Source organism: Coptis chinensis, chromosome 3, assembly GCF_015680905.1.
Source record: "Coptis chinensis isolate HL-2020 chromosome 3, ASM1568090v1, whole genome shotgun sequence".
In the NCBI taxonomy this organism is placed as follows: domain Eukaryota; kingdom Viridiplantae; phylum Streptophyta; class Magnoliopsida; order Ranunculales; family Ranunculaceae; genus Coptis; species Coptis chinensis.
This window is the reverse complement of record NC_141458.1, coordinates 28,417,618-28,433,064: the sequence shown is the minus strand read 5'-3', so window position 1 is coordinate 28,433,064 and position 15,447 is coordinate 28,417,618. Positions and strand designations below refer to the sequence as shown.

The following is a 15,447-nucleotide window of genomic DNA, read 5'->3' as shown; positions in this document are numbered from 1 at the left end:
GGACACACGGTAAAGAAGTCAATAAAATACTTTATTATGGTAGTGAATATTTTAAATCTTTATATATATATAATAGCAGTCCCTTTTAGAGCAATATGAGGCTATCCACGTCATCAGGGGGATTACGAGAAAGGTGGAGAAAAAAACTCTGAAAAGTGATGAAAGCTAATGATCAAACTTTCACAAGACACAAAACACTTCTATTCTGAAACCCGTCCTCTGTTTATCAAAAAAGAAAAAACCTTTCCTTTAAATCCTCTCCCATCCAAAGATTAATCCACCTTTCTTTTTTCTTCTTCGAATTTTCTGGATACTTCTCAATTTCATTGTCAAAAATATTTCACTACTAACTCAAATCTATCACTAAATCAAAGATCAAGTTTTTGAGTTTGACTACTTACTCAAAACTTATTAGCTAAAAAGAACATACCTTAATTAGCTATATTTCCCGTGACTGAATAGGACGATTTCGTAATACAAAAGATGCAAACTGAGAATGAAGAAATAAAAGTGATTGATTGTTAGTTGGATTCTCACTCCACTAGGTAAGCGTTCTTCACGAATACCTTATTTTACTACATTTTTCTTCTCATGTGAATTGCCATAGCTTCAAATTTAATTGTTTCCGCTTAAATTACTATTATTATTAGGAGTTGTGCGGAAGTGATTTGTGTTACTATTATTGATTTAAATTCTTTGTTTTTTTTTAGTTAAATTTAATTACAATGCTCTTGCAGTTACGTTTATGATGTATGGAAATTTCTTTCAAGGTTAATGGCTGTCGGAAGTAAGGGATCTAGAAAGGACCAGGCTGCACTTAAGTTTAGTTGGATTCCACTTACTGGTCTTTCTGACGTTCGTAAGGAAGAAAACGACTCTACACTCTCTGACTCTAATAAGCAAACTGATAAACCACCTTCCGAACCTAAATCTCCTGACAAAAGTAAGTAAATGGAACCAGTGGAACCCCCCGACTGAACAAAGGAATAAATTGAATGCCGATGGGGCGTTAAATGATCGAGGCACAGGACATGGAGGAGTGTTGCGTGATGGGCAGGGAACAGTGAACGAAGCTTATTCAGGTTCTGGGGGGATGAAATCAGTAATATTTCAAGAACTCAAGGCCATTGAGATAGGACTGATGAGATGTCAGGACACAATACACTTTGCAATCTGCTACAGAGTTTTTCCATCCTGCTTCGGGCTACTATAGGCAGTTAGGTTGCTGCAGGCTACTGTATCGCCTTCTTCACTCTCCTTTTGGGTGCAGGCTTGGTGCTCGAATTAACAGGTTAGTGAGGCTTACTTTCTCTTTGTTATTTCAAGCGTTGGTGGATGTATTAGTTACTTTGAGAAATTTTGGTTTGCTCATGTATATCAAACAAACTTATTTACTGATTGAATTTTGGATATTTAATAAAGCTTCGTGCATGGTTGAGTTTGCGTGATCGTTTCTTATAGACTTTTTGTTTGTTAAGTTTGATTTGTTAAGAATAAATGGTTAGTTTAATTTCATTCACTGTGTGAAGTTTTCTATCGAGAATGGTCGTTGTATAAATGATATGTGTTTATATTTTTTTCACCAGCCTAATTCAGGCTAATGAATATGTAATTTTTTCTGTTTTAGCATTCTGCATCAATAATTAAGCCAAGCATATTATTCTGCATCAATAATACGCATATTAGGCTCGACATTTTTTGGCACAAAAGAAATGAAAACAAATTTCTGTTTTCTTTGTCCAAATCCCTCTCTTAATCTGTTTCAAATACTAAAGGACTTAACCTCTTGGGATGTAAAGGCAAACTTGGTTTGCCCAAGAACTCGAGCACTTGCTTGATTGATTGATTCATAAATCTTTGAGATATATAATAGCATACCCTTTTCGGGCTCATTGGGGTTGTCCGCGTAAGTAGGGGGGATTACGAAAATAGCGGAGAAAAAAACTACGATAGATGTCTCCCACTTAGAATGGAAGGATAGCTAAACCCGCCTAAAAACCCCACGACTAAAGGACTATTTCAAATACTAAAGGACTTAACCGCTGGGATGTAAAGGCAAACTTGGTTTGCCCAAGAACTCGAGCACTTGCTTGATTGATTGATTCATAAATCTTTGAGATATATAATAGCATACCCCTTTCGGGCTCAATTAAATCTTTGAGATATATAATAGCATACCCCAGCCTCATGAATGTCTTAGGGCTATTTTGCTTATCAAGATGTGGAGTTTGTAATCTATTTTGCTTAGCAGTCCATTTTTGAGCTCATTGAGGATGTTCACATCAGCAGGGGGGTTACGACAACTTAGGAGAAAAAAACTGTAATCTAAAAAAAAGAATATATAACTACATGCGATCTCACAAAGAGAGTCCTAATCTAAATCATACACTTTAAATAGATGTTTCTTAATGAATCGAATAAACCGTTGCTGCCTCTTGCATTTCCAATTGTGATTGCTCTTCCTGTTTCTGGATCGGAAGTCCTCAACAAACTGAGCAGCTTCACATAACGATGGACGACATTATCTCTTTCTAAGCCAGCTTCTGAGTTATCTACGCTGGAAACATCCTCTGCACAAGATTGTTTCAACGTCAAATCCTTACTCCAAGTAACATCGGTACTAATGGCCTACTCCTAGAATCGTAGATGTACACCAACAAGTGAACCTAAGCAGCAACAAAGCGTTTGAAAGTTCATCTAATCTATCCTCCGAGATATACTGAAGGCCTTTGTTATAACCTTAAGAGTACATGCTTCCAAACAACAATATATTTCATTTTCATCAGGCACTATATAATAAATTTTTGTTGAGTTAAATTCTTTTTGATTATTAGTTATCAAGTTATTCTTTTTATTGATCCTGAAGAAACCAAGAATATGTATCTTGCAATTTTATTTTATGGAAACTCATCTCCTCCACAGACCACAATACCCCTAGCGTGTTCTCACCCACTTGCCAAAACATCATACAGTCAAACATAGAGCTCTGTGTGGTGTTACCACCACGTCAATCGGTGGTGGACCGGTTATGAAAATCTACATGGTCTTGGACTCACAAGTAAGGTAATGGTGTTGGTGGGACGACAAAACTCTTGGTCTCAGTAAATGTGGGTCGAGTAGTAATCTTCATAGTTGGGGAAACTAAGTGGATCGGAGTGCCGGGTGATTTGGGATTGTATTCGTTGGGTCAAGCATTGATGAGCGGTGGCATAGGATGTTATCTCTGCGCTGCGGTACTTGCTACTAGGTTTTAGCTTGCACCAACAAACAGCTCCCTCAAACTCATGTTAGTTCACAATACATCGCCCGGCTTCGCTCGGATGACTATGGAAGTATCAAATATAAGGCATACAGTGTTGTTGGAAGCACTTTCAGGGACAAAAAAACTATATATATTAATGTGTCTAAGAAACACATCGATAATCCGCTCTAAAAACTTGCCAACTGAACACCACATCTTCTCCTCGAAGGAGCTGAAATATTTGGATTGTAAAGCTTCCCAAAATAATGAATTTGACATCAAAATTGTCCCTAAATAACCTTAATTCATCTTCAGTATATAAGATCAATGGCAGAGAAAGGGTGAAAATACTGCATGAAGTATAGTACCATAATGTATTAACTCTGGCCTATCTACAGTCCACGTACTTTATGAATTTGTTAGTTCTTTATTTTAGACTGCTTATGTTGCATTGATAGACTTTGACACTACCAGATGCCGCAAAGGAATGCAGAGTTATAATTGACACAGTTGAAGCCGCACTGCCTAATGGTCTGCCAGAGAGTTTTGTTGAGGACTGCAAGTTGCAGGAGATACTTCACAAATCTCTAGAGTTGCTCCCAAGTCTGTGGAAGCAAGCTGGATTTCTTGATGAAGTTATTGCTGCCTATCGGTAAGCTTTAAGCAATCCCTGGAATCTGGATTCCCAGAAGTTGGCCACCATCCAGAAAGATTTGGCTGGAATTTTGATTCATGGTGGGGTGGAAGTAAGTTTTCCATCTCAGTTGTAGGTATGAGGACCAACTACCCCTACAAATAACATGGAAGAAGCAATTTTAATGTTGTTTATACTAATGAAGAGATCACATTTGAGGAAATATGTTGATATCCTGAAATCATAGACTATCTTACCTTTGCACTCTCGTATCAGATCCGGCAATTTGAATTTCTAGATGATCACGTTGGCGCAGTCCTTCCGGGGATCTATAACCGAGCCGAGACAAAGAACTCAGTTATACTTAGTGAACAATGCAACATGGAGTCGGTCAATATACTATCTGATCCAGCTCCTCCCACTTATGCAAAGCACATCCTGCCTTTTGACGATGATATTGTTGAAGGCATTGAGATAGTATTGGAGAATTCAAATGAACCTAAATACCTCCCCTTCAGTGTTAACAAACTCAATTACCCCAGCTTTATGCAAAGAAGTCCTTGCATGAATTGTGTCCCTTTTGGCAAACTTCGGGGTATCCTTGGAATTATATCTCCTATCTACATCAGTTTTTGGTAGTTCCTGCAGTGGAGGGAATATATCCATATATCCTAATGCAGCCTCTCCTTTACCAATCGGGCTCAACACCCACACACGCGACAAATTGGTAAACCACCGTCCTTATACGTACTGTCACGTGCTGCTTGATAAGCTACTACACTTTCAGTCTTGATGGTGTGAGCTCAACTTCCCTAAGGCTCATATCATCAGATTAGATGTGAGCTGATATAAAATCTCCGAACTTGATTTTCTATAACACTACTAACATATTTAGTGCTTTCTATGACACGAAACAAATGTCCCCTCAAGCATCAAATCAGCAAGAACTTTTAATTAGAGCTATAAAAAAATGCTTAAAAGTTTTGAAACCTCAAATGCATATGATTGAACTTGAAACAAAATAAGATTAAACCTCAAATACTCTATTTTCAAGTCAACCAAATCATCAGTTTACGAAAGCAGTAATCAGAGATATCACCTTTACGACATGTAATCTCTAAATTTAGCATAATCAAGAGTATATGAACAATTAAATGAAAGAATAAGAAGTAAATGGAAATAACTTACCTTTGAGTTGGTTGGAGAAAATGTTTGAGATAGGTTTCGGTGATCAATGTACTACTCTCTCAATTTACGTCTAAATAACAGGTCTGAAATTGTGCACACACAATATGGACTAGAAACTTGGATAAACAAAGTAGTGTTACAAAGTCTTTAAATTAACAGATAAAATAAGATCTTGCAACAGCTGTTAATTAAATCATTATTTCCTTCTACACAAGGGCATGAAGGAGAGTTAAGGTCTTCTACTACTCTATACTGACTATTGACCATAACCTCCGGTAGAGTGGAAAAGTGGCAGTGTTGCACTATGATTGGATATCAATAAGGGAATACTACCCTATTAAACATAAGACATTAATGTGTACACTAATTAGAAACCTAAAAACCCTTTAAAGTTGAAGCCAGAAAAATAATTAATGCAACAACTTTTTAGTTATTACCTACCATATCTAGGAAAGCTAAGACCTAATAAACTAAGATACTTCTAAGGTAGCTTTACCAATAAAGGAGACTTAGTCGCCACAGTTGGTGTAGGTGGTGGCCTAAAATAGGAACTTTTGCCCACGTTCAACGACTTCACTATTGGAGGTGTCTTAGATATTGAGGCAGTGTTGCACTATGATTACTCTAGGGATCCCTTAAACTAACATAGTCCGGTCCAAGATTTTAGATTATTCCAGAAGACAACACAACATATGAAGTATGTAACTTGGTCTTGGGCATCTCTAGAAATTATGAATAGGTAGACTAGCCATTTCTTTTTAGAACTATCTATATTGGTTCTGTAATAAGCCTAAACATACACAACATATGTTGTACGTTGATAAGGTTAGCGAACTAAGAAGCAAGGATGAAAATTTCATAAATGAATGTCAGATGCAATTGGATGAGTATTGTCAGAACATTGGGTACACTGGAGGATACACCTGAAGCTTGCCCACGTTCGACGGCTTCACTATTTGAAGTGATGTAAAAATACTAGAGTTAGTGGACACAACTTCAATAAAGGATGTTTTGGACTAGCAAAGTCGGTAAAACCTTTGGGTGATGATACCAGAGGTCTGGGACTCGAGCCCCGCCAGCATCAAAGAGTTATTGATCTCATTTAAAACAGGCTTACCAATCAAAAAAAAAATTGTGGCTTTGCCACGGGAGGCTTCATGGGCACATGGGGTGGTGTCACTATAGCATACTTCAGTACATGCATGAGGCAACATGACGATGACGATGGGTTGCTTTGGCACATAGAGTTCATGTCAGAATGAAGTGAAAGAGCAACATAAAAAAATAAAACATGATCATATATTAATTAAACTGTAAACAAAGCAAAAAATATATGTGATAAAACAAAATTACCTATCAACAACTTCTTCTTCATCTTTTTTTAGTCTTCACATTCCGACCACTACAACTTCCTTCATCATAAAGTTCTTCAATGTTTTTTGTTTTAAAATGATGAAGTTCTTCCTTCCTAATAACTTCAACCAAAAAATTCACACACTAGAGAAAATTGATTCAATCAAAATTCTTATCATAATAATTTTGTATGTTCTCCACCCGAACTTTTTTGGAAAACAACATTATAGCAGGAAAGCTAACACAATCACTTTAAGAAAAAAAAAATACTAATGTTATAACTAAAATTATTCAAATTATAAAATTAGATTTAAAAAAAAAAAAACATACTCATTCAATTGGCTTCTCATACTTAGAACCAACTTTTGAGTTTCACTATTTATATATCGATTACTGTCACCACGTTTTAATCAGATATTCAAAATAATCAAACACATAAATCCTTTCTCTGTTATCAAAAGCATACTTATTTGCCAGCCAGATATCTTTTGGACAATTAAAAAAACATCATAAATTTACAAGCACAATCCCTACAAAACAAAAAAAATGAGACAAATACATTACTAAAAAATAAAAATTTACTTCAGTAAAACTTTGATAAAAATAAACAGATAAAACAATAAAAAAAAATTACTCTTCCATTGAGAAAAAAATATTCCAAGAATACCTATAAAACAATAAAAAAAAAATACATAAAATCAACTTACTCTTCATTCTATACATATGCATTTAAATTAATCAAGCATAACTAGAGAGATAAACTTATTGCCATAACCAAATATACTACTCTATCATAAATGGAATGATAATTATGTGTATGACTTTCTGTAGTACAATATATGTTGTAAAAGTTTAGACTGATTATGAATACTATATTTTAAACAATTATAGTTCAATGCATGCGTAATCCAGATTAACCCATGGCCAAAAGGACATACATTTGGAATCATGAAACCAACTATACGTCTATATGTCTGCTGCTAGAATTAGAAATGAATTTCAGCTAACATGCATGCTTAATAAAGAAGAATATCAGTAAGCCCATGTGAGACTAAATGCTTGATATATACACCATAACAATAAGTTAATTAAATTTGCATTTTTAGCTATTTTGGCATGGTTTATCCAAAACAGCGTAATTTGGTGTCGAATTTTTGATGTCTGGGTTGAAGTTGTTTGGTGTTTAATTGTTTGGTAAAAAAATTTGGTGTTTTTCAAATCTTACCATTAAAGATGCTCTCAGGCAGGTGTTAAGAATACCATTATGAGATGGAAGAGTTTAAAACTTTAAATAATTGAATCTGAGGTTGAGGGTCCTAAACATAAACAAAAGTACTTCATGGGGTAGTATGATGTTAGAAAAGATTGTTTCCATTGCAACGACCATAATTTTGTAGTAATTCCCACACAGTCTCAGGGGAATTGATATTCTTAACAACGAATAAAGAATATACATATTTTGGACCTTAATAGGTTACAAGGGGTAATTTAATGCTCCTAACCACATAAGTGGAACTTTTAACGTTGATTCGGTTGATTACTATTTAAAATTATATTCGTATGATTGGGAATGCCTAGCTATTCAACTAGGTGCAATATGATCTTTGTCTAATTTGGCATTCTCAAAAAAACTTCGATCAAACGCCTATTATTAAAAAAACAAAAAAAAAGTTGAAGAGATTCTTTATTTTTATGGTGAATGGGGTTTTCACGTTACAAAATCAATATAATATTTATATCTCATAACTCTGCATAGTTGCAAATATTTTCCAAAATAATATATAATATATAACGGCACCCGTTCGTAGGACGGGTTTGAAAACTAGTATAATAGTGATGGAGATTATCATAAGAAAAAATATATACCAGTTGTGTAGGATAGTGGTAGTGAAATTTCAAATGGACCAAGTAGCACTGTGTAAGACGCTAAATGTTTTTGTTGCGACATTGTAGTCTCAGATTATGGCAAATTAAGTGCACTTCTTTGTTGAATGCATAATGTTTAATTGGTGGTGTTCAATGTTTCTTTTCACGAGATTGGAGTATGTTCTTACGAAATTTATACTTTCTAACATTCAATTTTAATCCCCAAACTTCCAAGCAGTGTTAGTTAAGGGGCGGACCCACTATATGGGCTGGGTATTCAAGTGAATACTCTCAATTTTGCCCAAGAAAAAGAATACTGGTGTTAGTTTTAATTTGGCCCATGTGGCCATCCAATGATCTGCCTTAAAAGAAATGGCCCAATATATTATCGAAAAAAAATAAAAATGGCCCAATAAATTAACAGTGTTACCACCGCAGATCCCATATTCCCATCGTTTTTTAAGAGAGTTTTATCTTATTTCTCTATATTCCCCAAATCCCCAATTCACCTTTTTTTAGGAATTGAGGTACATTGTAGTTAATTTATTATTTTCTTTAACCCAAGTTATTTTTCCATTATTCATATATATATATATATATATATATATATATATATATATATATATATATATATATATATATATATATATATATATTATTTTTTATTTTATTGTAGATTTGTCATTTGGTTAGAGACTTAAAATATTTGATTTCATGTTTGTATTATTGTATCAGTAATGTTGTAATGGATAAATACTTTAAAAAGTTATATGTGCCCATTGAGTCTCTTACATTCAAGAAACGTGGTTCGAGTCAGCACCCTTGTCACACTCCGAATTTCGACAGAATTCGGAAAACAATATTTGTTCCCGACTCTTCGATTTTCGAGATGTGATGCACTCTCCACTTCTAAAAACCCATTATCTATTTAATTACGCTGATAATTCAAAACCAATAAAAAATTTAAATAAACAAAAGTCATCTTCATTACCAAAAACTCACAAATATGATTAAATTACAAATCTCCTTTCAACAACTCTTTAATTATAATTACAACTGAAAATACAAAATAACATTGCCTCAATTAAAATCTATTGCACCTTAAAGGAAAACCAAACATATCCTGAAATGTGACGCTAACGCAAACCAAAAGCAGCAACCAACCTTTTTCCACACTAATCCTGTCAAGACTTATCAACTGGGTTTATTTAATGAACACACCCGATAAGCAAACATGCAAATCGGTCAGCATTATAAACAATGTTGGTATGAGTAGCCCTAAAATACAAAATATACTTGTACATATATATACACAATCCATAAGGCAGTTAGTTCTTTCACTGAGGCGCCTTAACTTCCAACGACTAATACAACATTCTTATTTACACTAATTAAGGCAGGTAGTTCCTCCACTGAGGCGCCTTAGCTTCCAATTCATTAATAGTAAGACATTTAGTTCCTCCACCGAAGCGCCTTAGCTTCAAACCGTACTATATCAACTATATCTAATAATCAAATAATAAACATAAACTTACTATTTACTTACATTGGTATAGGCCAAATCACAGAGTGGGTCACACCTGCATAACTAATCAATTCAACCCACCCTTCTGCAAAACCTTTGTGAATGCAACATAAATATCAATAAAACAAACATATCATACACATAATTCCAATCATCTCATTGAACCAAATTTCACAACCACCATCAATCATTTATTATAGATTTAACGTACACTTTGATATATCATCACAATTACTGTTTATAGTTTCTTCAAGTGTTTCTAGAATCACGTCGTCTCTATGTCTTACCTAGTTTTCCTGGCTACCACAATCGTTTTCCAACGCCGAACATGTACATCCACATGCCTCCCCTCACATAATGAACCACTCCGTGTGTAGCTACTATAAGCGGGATATCGCATACCAGGTAACCCTCACACAAAAGCCATTAGGTGAGTACTGCCACTATTCGGCATAAAATATCGTGTGTCTCATTCTAATTTTTGCGAACGGAATAATCAAGCCACTATTTGGCTACGCCAGAAGGGCCATTCAGATTCACTGAAACGCCAAAATGGCCAATCAAATTTCTTATGCCAAAAGGGCTATTCAGATTCATTAAAACGCCAGAAGGGCCAATCATATCACATACGCCTATCACAAGGGCCAAATCACATGAGTTGTGGTATCTAGGTTCTAGGATTTTCGTTACGTAATTTATTCAGGTGTCATACATTTATATCTCATAATCATTTCACTATATCACATGCATGCCAATTAATTATTGCACTAAGCCACACTATTTAGAAATATTTCAATACATCTCATAACACCTTTCATTCTTTCACGTGCCAATATATTATTGCACTAAGTCACAATCCCGTGGGAAAATATCCACAAATACTATACTACCTCATAGTATCATCTCACATATATAATAATGGAGCGTTTATATTAATTTCTCAAAGATATTGCATTTAATCGATATCCTAACATATGATATCATTTAACAGAACAATATTGTCAACATACCACATAACGTCACAATTTCTCCCATCATACTGCATAGCATTTTTTTTATAGCGTTTTAGGAATATTATGTCTCCTAAGATTTCTATCTCGTCACGAGTCAAAAATATACAATATCAACGTCAAATCTTTCTTAGATAATGACTAACCAATTATACAGGCTTCCGCACTATTTTAGCATTTGATTTGTCCATATAATGTACAACATAAAACGTAGCACAATTAAACAGTCAAAAGTCCACAATCAAAGCCCAAAACCAAAACCCAAAAGTCTAAACATTTAAAGATTTGGACCTATTTTTAATTCATATGGACTGGTCCAAACAAAGATAGAACGGGCCCAAACAAAAGAAATGAAACTGTCCTAAAAACTTAAACTGAACTAGCCAAAACACAAATGGGTTCGACCCAAAGAAACTAATCTAAACTGGCCTAAAACAAAAGATTAATTTCGGCCCAACACTAACAAAATAGAACTGGCGCAAAGAAAAACCAACTAAGGCCCAAACCCCCACCCACTGATAGGTTTCGGCCCAAGGCCTAACCACATCAACAGAAACAGTATCGCCATTAACGCCCCTTCCTTCTTCTTCCTCCACAGCTCCCTCCACCACCAGCTACCACTAACCACCACTCGACCGCCTTCATCCCAGCGGTTTTGACCCTCCTGCAAAACCACCTCTTCCCATACCAACAAAACCCGAGTCCCCCACTCCTCACCATTTGGTGGTCGGCGCCATTAACAAACTTTGGGAGCTTCAACAGCCCCCATTTGACAGCACTCACACACACTACACTACCCCACTTCAACCAATCATCAATCAACCAACAAAATTAACCGAATAACAGCTCAAAATATTTTATAGGAGGATGTTTGGGCGAGCCGCCATTAACACTTCCTTCATGCTTCGACATCCTTCAAACCCACGTCAATACCACATAACTAACACTTCACCACAACCACCAAACATCCTTCAATCCTAACCACATCAGTAAGGGTTCAAAACCACCACAAAAGAGCTCAAACAAAAATGGTAGACGATTTCTTGTTGTTGGGCTTTCGCCGCCATTAACAGCCCAATAAGCTTCAACAGTTCAATAATTAAGCAAAACAATCTACTAACATTTAACCAGTTTAACACTTCGACAATATAGCAGAATAACTAGAGAAGAACCAACAGAAAAATGAACGGAAACCTTGGACAGTAAAATTATGTCTGTATCGTAAAACTCTAGATTCAGTGAAATGGAAAAACTAACTACTCACCTTAATTAAAAGCTCCACGAATCCCTCATAGTCCGAATCGTTGGCTCCAACTCTCTAGCAAGCGAGCCGCCTCCATTTTATTTTATTTTTATCTCTAAACCCTATTCTCTTGAAAAATATGAATATATACCTGGGTTTTGAAACCTAAGCCCAACACAGACTCGGGCCCAGAAACCAGGCCCACATATCCCAAATCCAATCCAACAAATTTTTAAATAAAAAAATTAATTAATATAAATAAATACAAATTACAAATACGGGCGTTACAACCCTAGTCTCAAAAGAAATCATGAAGAAGTTAAGCTAGCTTACTCAATCTCCTTCTACATTGAACATTGTTGATGTCAATCAAGTAGAACCTAGTTTAAAACAAAGGCATGTAAATGCTGACTTAGATGCTCTTTTTGCAACCCCGCTTGCAGACACTAATTTCATATTACCATCCTAGTGCTCAAGACTCCATTCGAAGAGTGCATCCAGAGTGGAGAATTTGATGAAGTGTTGTGAATAAATGTGAGGTAGAGTATTATGGAGGGATGTGGAATAAGTACTGCTATTATTGCATTTTTAAGGTTCCTCATTTGATTTCCTTTCACAAATGAAATTACATGAGAAAATGTTTGTCATAATAAGACATTAACTCAATGAACCCTGGCACCTTGATAGTGGTCCTTTATATGGTGCAACGCTGTGATAACATCTTTGATAGTCATGTGTTCTACTGGTGATTCCATTGAACATGCGAGTCCAAGTCTTATTACTGAAATCAAACATTCTTGTAGTTTTTCTTGTGTATGGCTCTCGTCCTCAACTTGAATATCATCCGCATTTTCTTCTAAAAGCATCGTTGGACCTACGATTTCCGCATCTTGATTGTGCAAAGCCATTTGGACATAGTTGTGTAGGGTGAGTCCATCTAAAACATGTTATCCGTTGGTTTCTTCCCTGTAAATATCTCTAGCAACAATATCCCAAAGTTGTACACATCTCCTTCCATGGAAGCCTCACCCCCCATTCTGTACTATGCGTATGTATAATGAAAATGTGAGACACAGAATATCTGTTGCATGCGACACAATTAGCAAGCTTCCTATGACCAGTAAATATATAAAGGAATATAGAAATTATATAACAAACACCATCACAAAATAGTATATGTCTGAACAATGGCCTTATATAATTTACCTGGAGCCACATATCCAATTGTTCCCTTGACTATAACTTAGCTGATTTGCGTTTGTGAAGAATCATTAGAAGTGGCAGAGAACATTTTAGCGATTCCAAAATCAGCTACATGAGCAGTCATGGCATAATCGAGAAGAACATTGCTTGGCTTCAGATCACGATGGACAATTCCTGGTTGGTAATAGTGGTGAAGGTACTCTAGTGGACATGCAACATCAATTGCTATATTTAGTCCTTGAGTGAAGTTCAAGCTTTTATGGTGGAGATGCTGCTCATCTACTCGTGGGTGTAGCCACTCCTCCAAGCTCCCATTAGACATGAATTTAAAAACCAGAGCTTTGAAATCATTGCCTTGAAAGTCCACACTTGAGCAAGATGTTATGATTTTGAGAAGGTTTCGATGGCGGAGATTTCTCAAGGCATTAGATTCGGTAGGGAAACTCTTTGGAGCTTGTGGAGGTACAATTTAGGCAGGACCTTACAATCTCGGAGAATAGGGTTTGTATAAGATGTTTGACTGAACTCAGGTCAGTGCTCTGAGTTACCTACGTATCCAGTTCTCTGATGAACTAGAATCAAGTCAGACATAGTTCATTTTGAGTGATTGAGTTGGAGATGGAAAGAATGTGAGCCTCCCCCGATAATGGAGAAGTCGGCCCCTTTTATAGGCGTAGATCCCCCTTTTATGCTGTCTTGATGATTGCTTTTACTCCTTCTGTTACGAAGTAATGATCTGTCATTAATGATGTTGTTGACTAGCTTGCAGCGATTACGTTTCCTAGGTCATTTGGACAACCTAAGCTTAGGTCGTATGCACGACCTGCTTGTAGTCTGGACATGTGGTCTGCCACGAGTGGTTGAGAGTGGAGGGTATTGACATAGCCCCCTTTCTTTATATCACTATTTGTAGAATAGTGTTGTAAAGAAAGTTAATAAAAGAGACCGCGTGTCTTACTTGGTTGAAAATAGAAATTGATGCAAATTGAATTTTCTGTGTTTGTAGGCTAGATGTTGTTTGTTGCTTAGAGCTTTGTTAGGAGTTGATGTGGTAGTGCGCAGATTGTAGCTCGTAGTGCGTAGATTGTAAATCGTAGTTCGTAGATTGGTTTTGACTGATAATTAACCTTTGAGTGGTAATTACAGTTGAATCAAACTTAACCCTTGCATTGGTGTTAAGTTGATTGTACGCCTTTTGGGGGCGATTTTGTTGATAGTTAGCCTTTTGAGGGCGTCACTATGGTTGATTCCCATTGAGCATCCTTGAATGCGATCTGACATCATAGTGCATGGTTCAAACTTGATCCTTAGCAGGGCGTCAAGCTGATTGGTTGATAGCCAGCCTTTTGGAGGCGCTATTGTTGTTGTAGATACCATTTGAGTTGGCTGATAGTAAGCCTTTTGGGGGCATTACTATGATCGTAAATGCCAATTTAGTTGGCTGATAGTAAGCCTTTTGGGGGCATTACTATGATTGATTGTTATCCTTTACCTGGTGTGCTTATCACTAGCCCCCCGGTTAAGTAGTAAGCAGCGACCCTTTGTGGGTGTTAATGTTGTTTAGCCCCAGTGATGTTCGTTCAAGCTCCAATGAACTGATGACAACTTGTTGTGTACAAGATGAACTGACATTGATTGTGTTCGAGTTGAAATGATAGTTGGAATATTGGTTGCTTCTTCTAGGTTGTAGACCTACTTTGACCTAACTTGAGGCTGACCTGATCTGAGGATGAGCTGATCTGAGGATGAGGTGACTTGAGGATGAATTGACTTGAGGATGACCTGTCTTGAGGATGAGTCGTTTACGGATGAAATGATCCGAGGGATGAAATGACTTGATGATGAGTTGTTTTAAGGATGAGCCGACTTGAGCATAAGTGATCTAAAGATGAGTGACTTGATGATGATAAGCCGCTCTAAGGATGATGAAAGACTTGAGGAGGGATTCGAAATGGTGGGATGAGCTGATCCGAATGAGTGACTTGAAAACGACCTCACCGAAAGTGATGACGCAGAGGATCTAAGTTAGATGATGCTGAGTTGTCCGATTGCACATTGATGATACTATGGTTGTCAGTGGGAGGCTGCTTGTCCCTGACTTCTGTGGTGAATGGTGACACCTTGTATGACTGGAGCATCTTCTGAATGATCTGGGTTGCGCTGGCTTTTTCGCCTGTGTTGTCC

At 36.4% G+C, this 15,447-nt stretch overlaps 1 long non-coding RNA gene across 2 annotated transcripts; it reads left to right on the top strand.

Annotated features, from left to right (window-relative positions):
• The first annotated feature begins 483 nt into the window (after positions 1-483).
• LOC147508997 (uncharacterized) lies at positions 484-1,445 on the top strand. 2 transcript variants are annotated; one of them, XR_015216485.1, is made up of 2 exons: positions 484-545; positions 771-1,445. It is a non-coding gene; the product is annotated as an uncharacterized LOC147508997 (long non-coding RNA). The 2 variants fall into 2 exon arrangements; XR_015216486.1 differs by having other exon boundaries at positions 486-545; positions 738-1,445.
• The last annotated feature ends 14,002 nt before the right edge of the window (positions 1,446-15,447 follow it).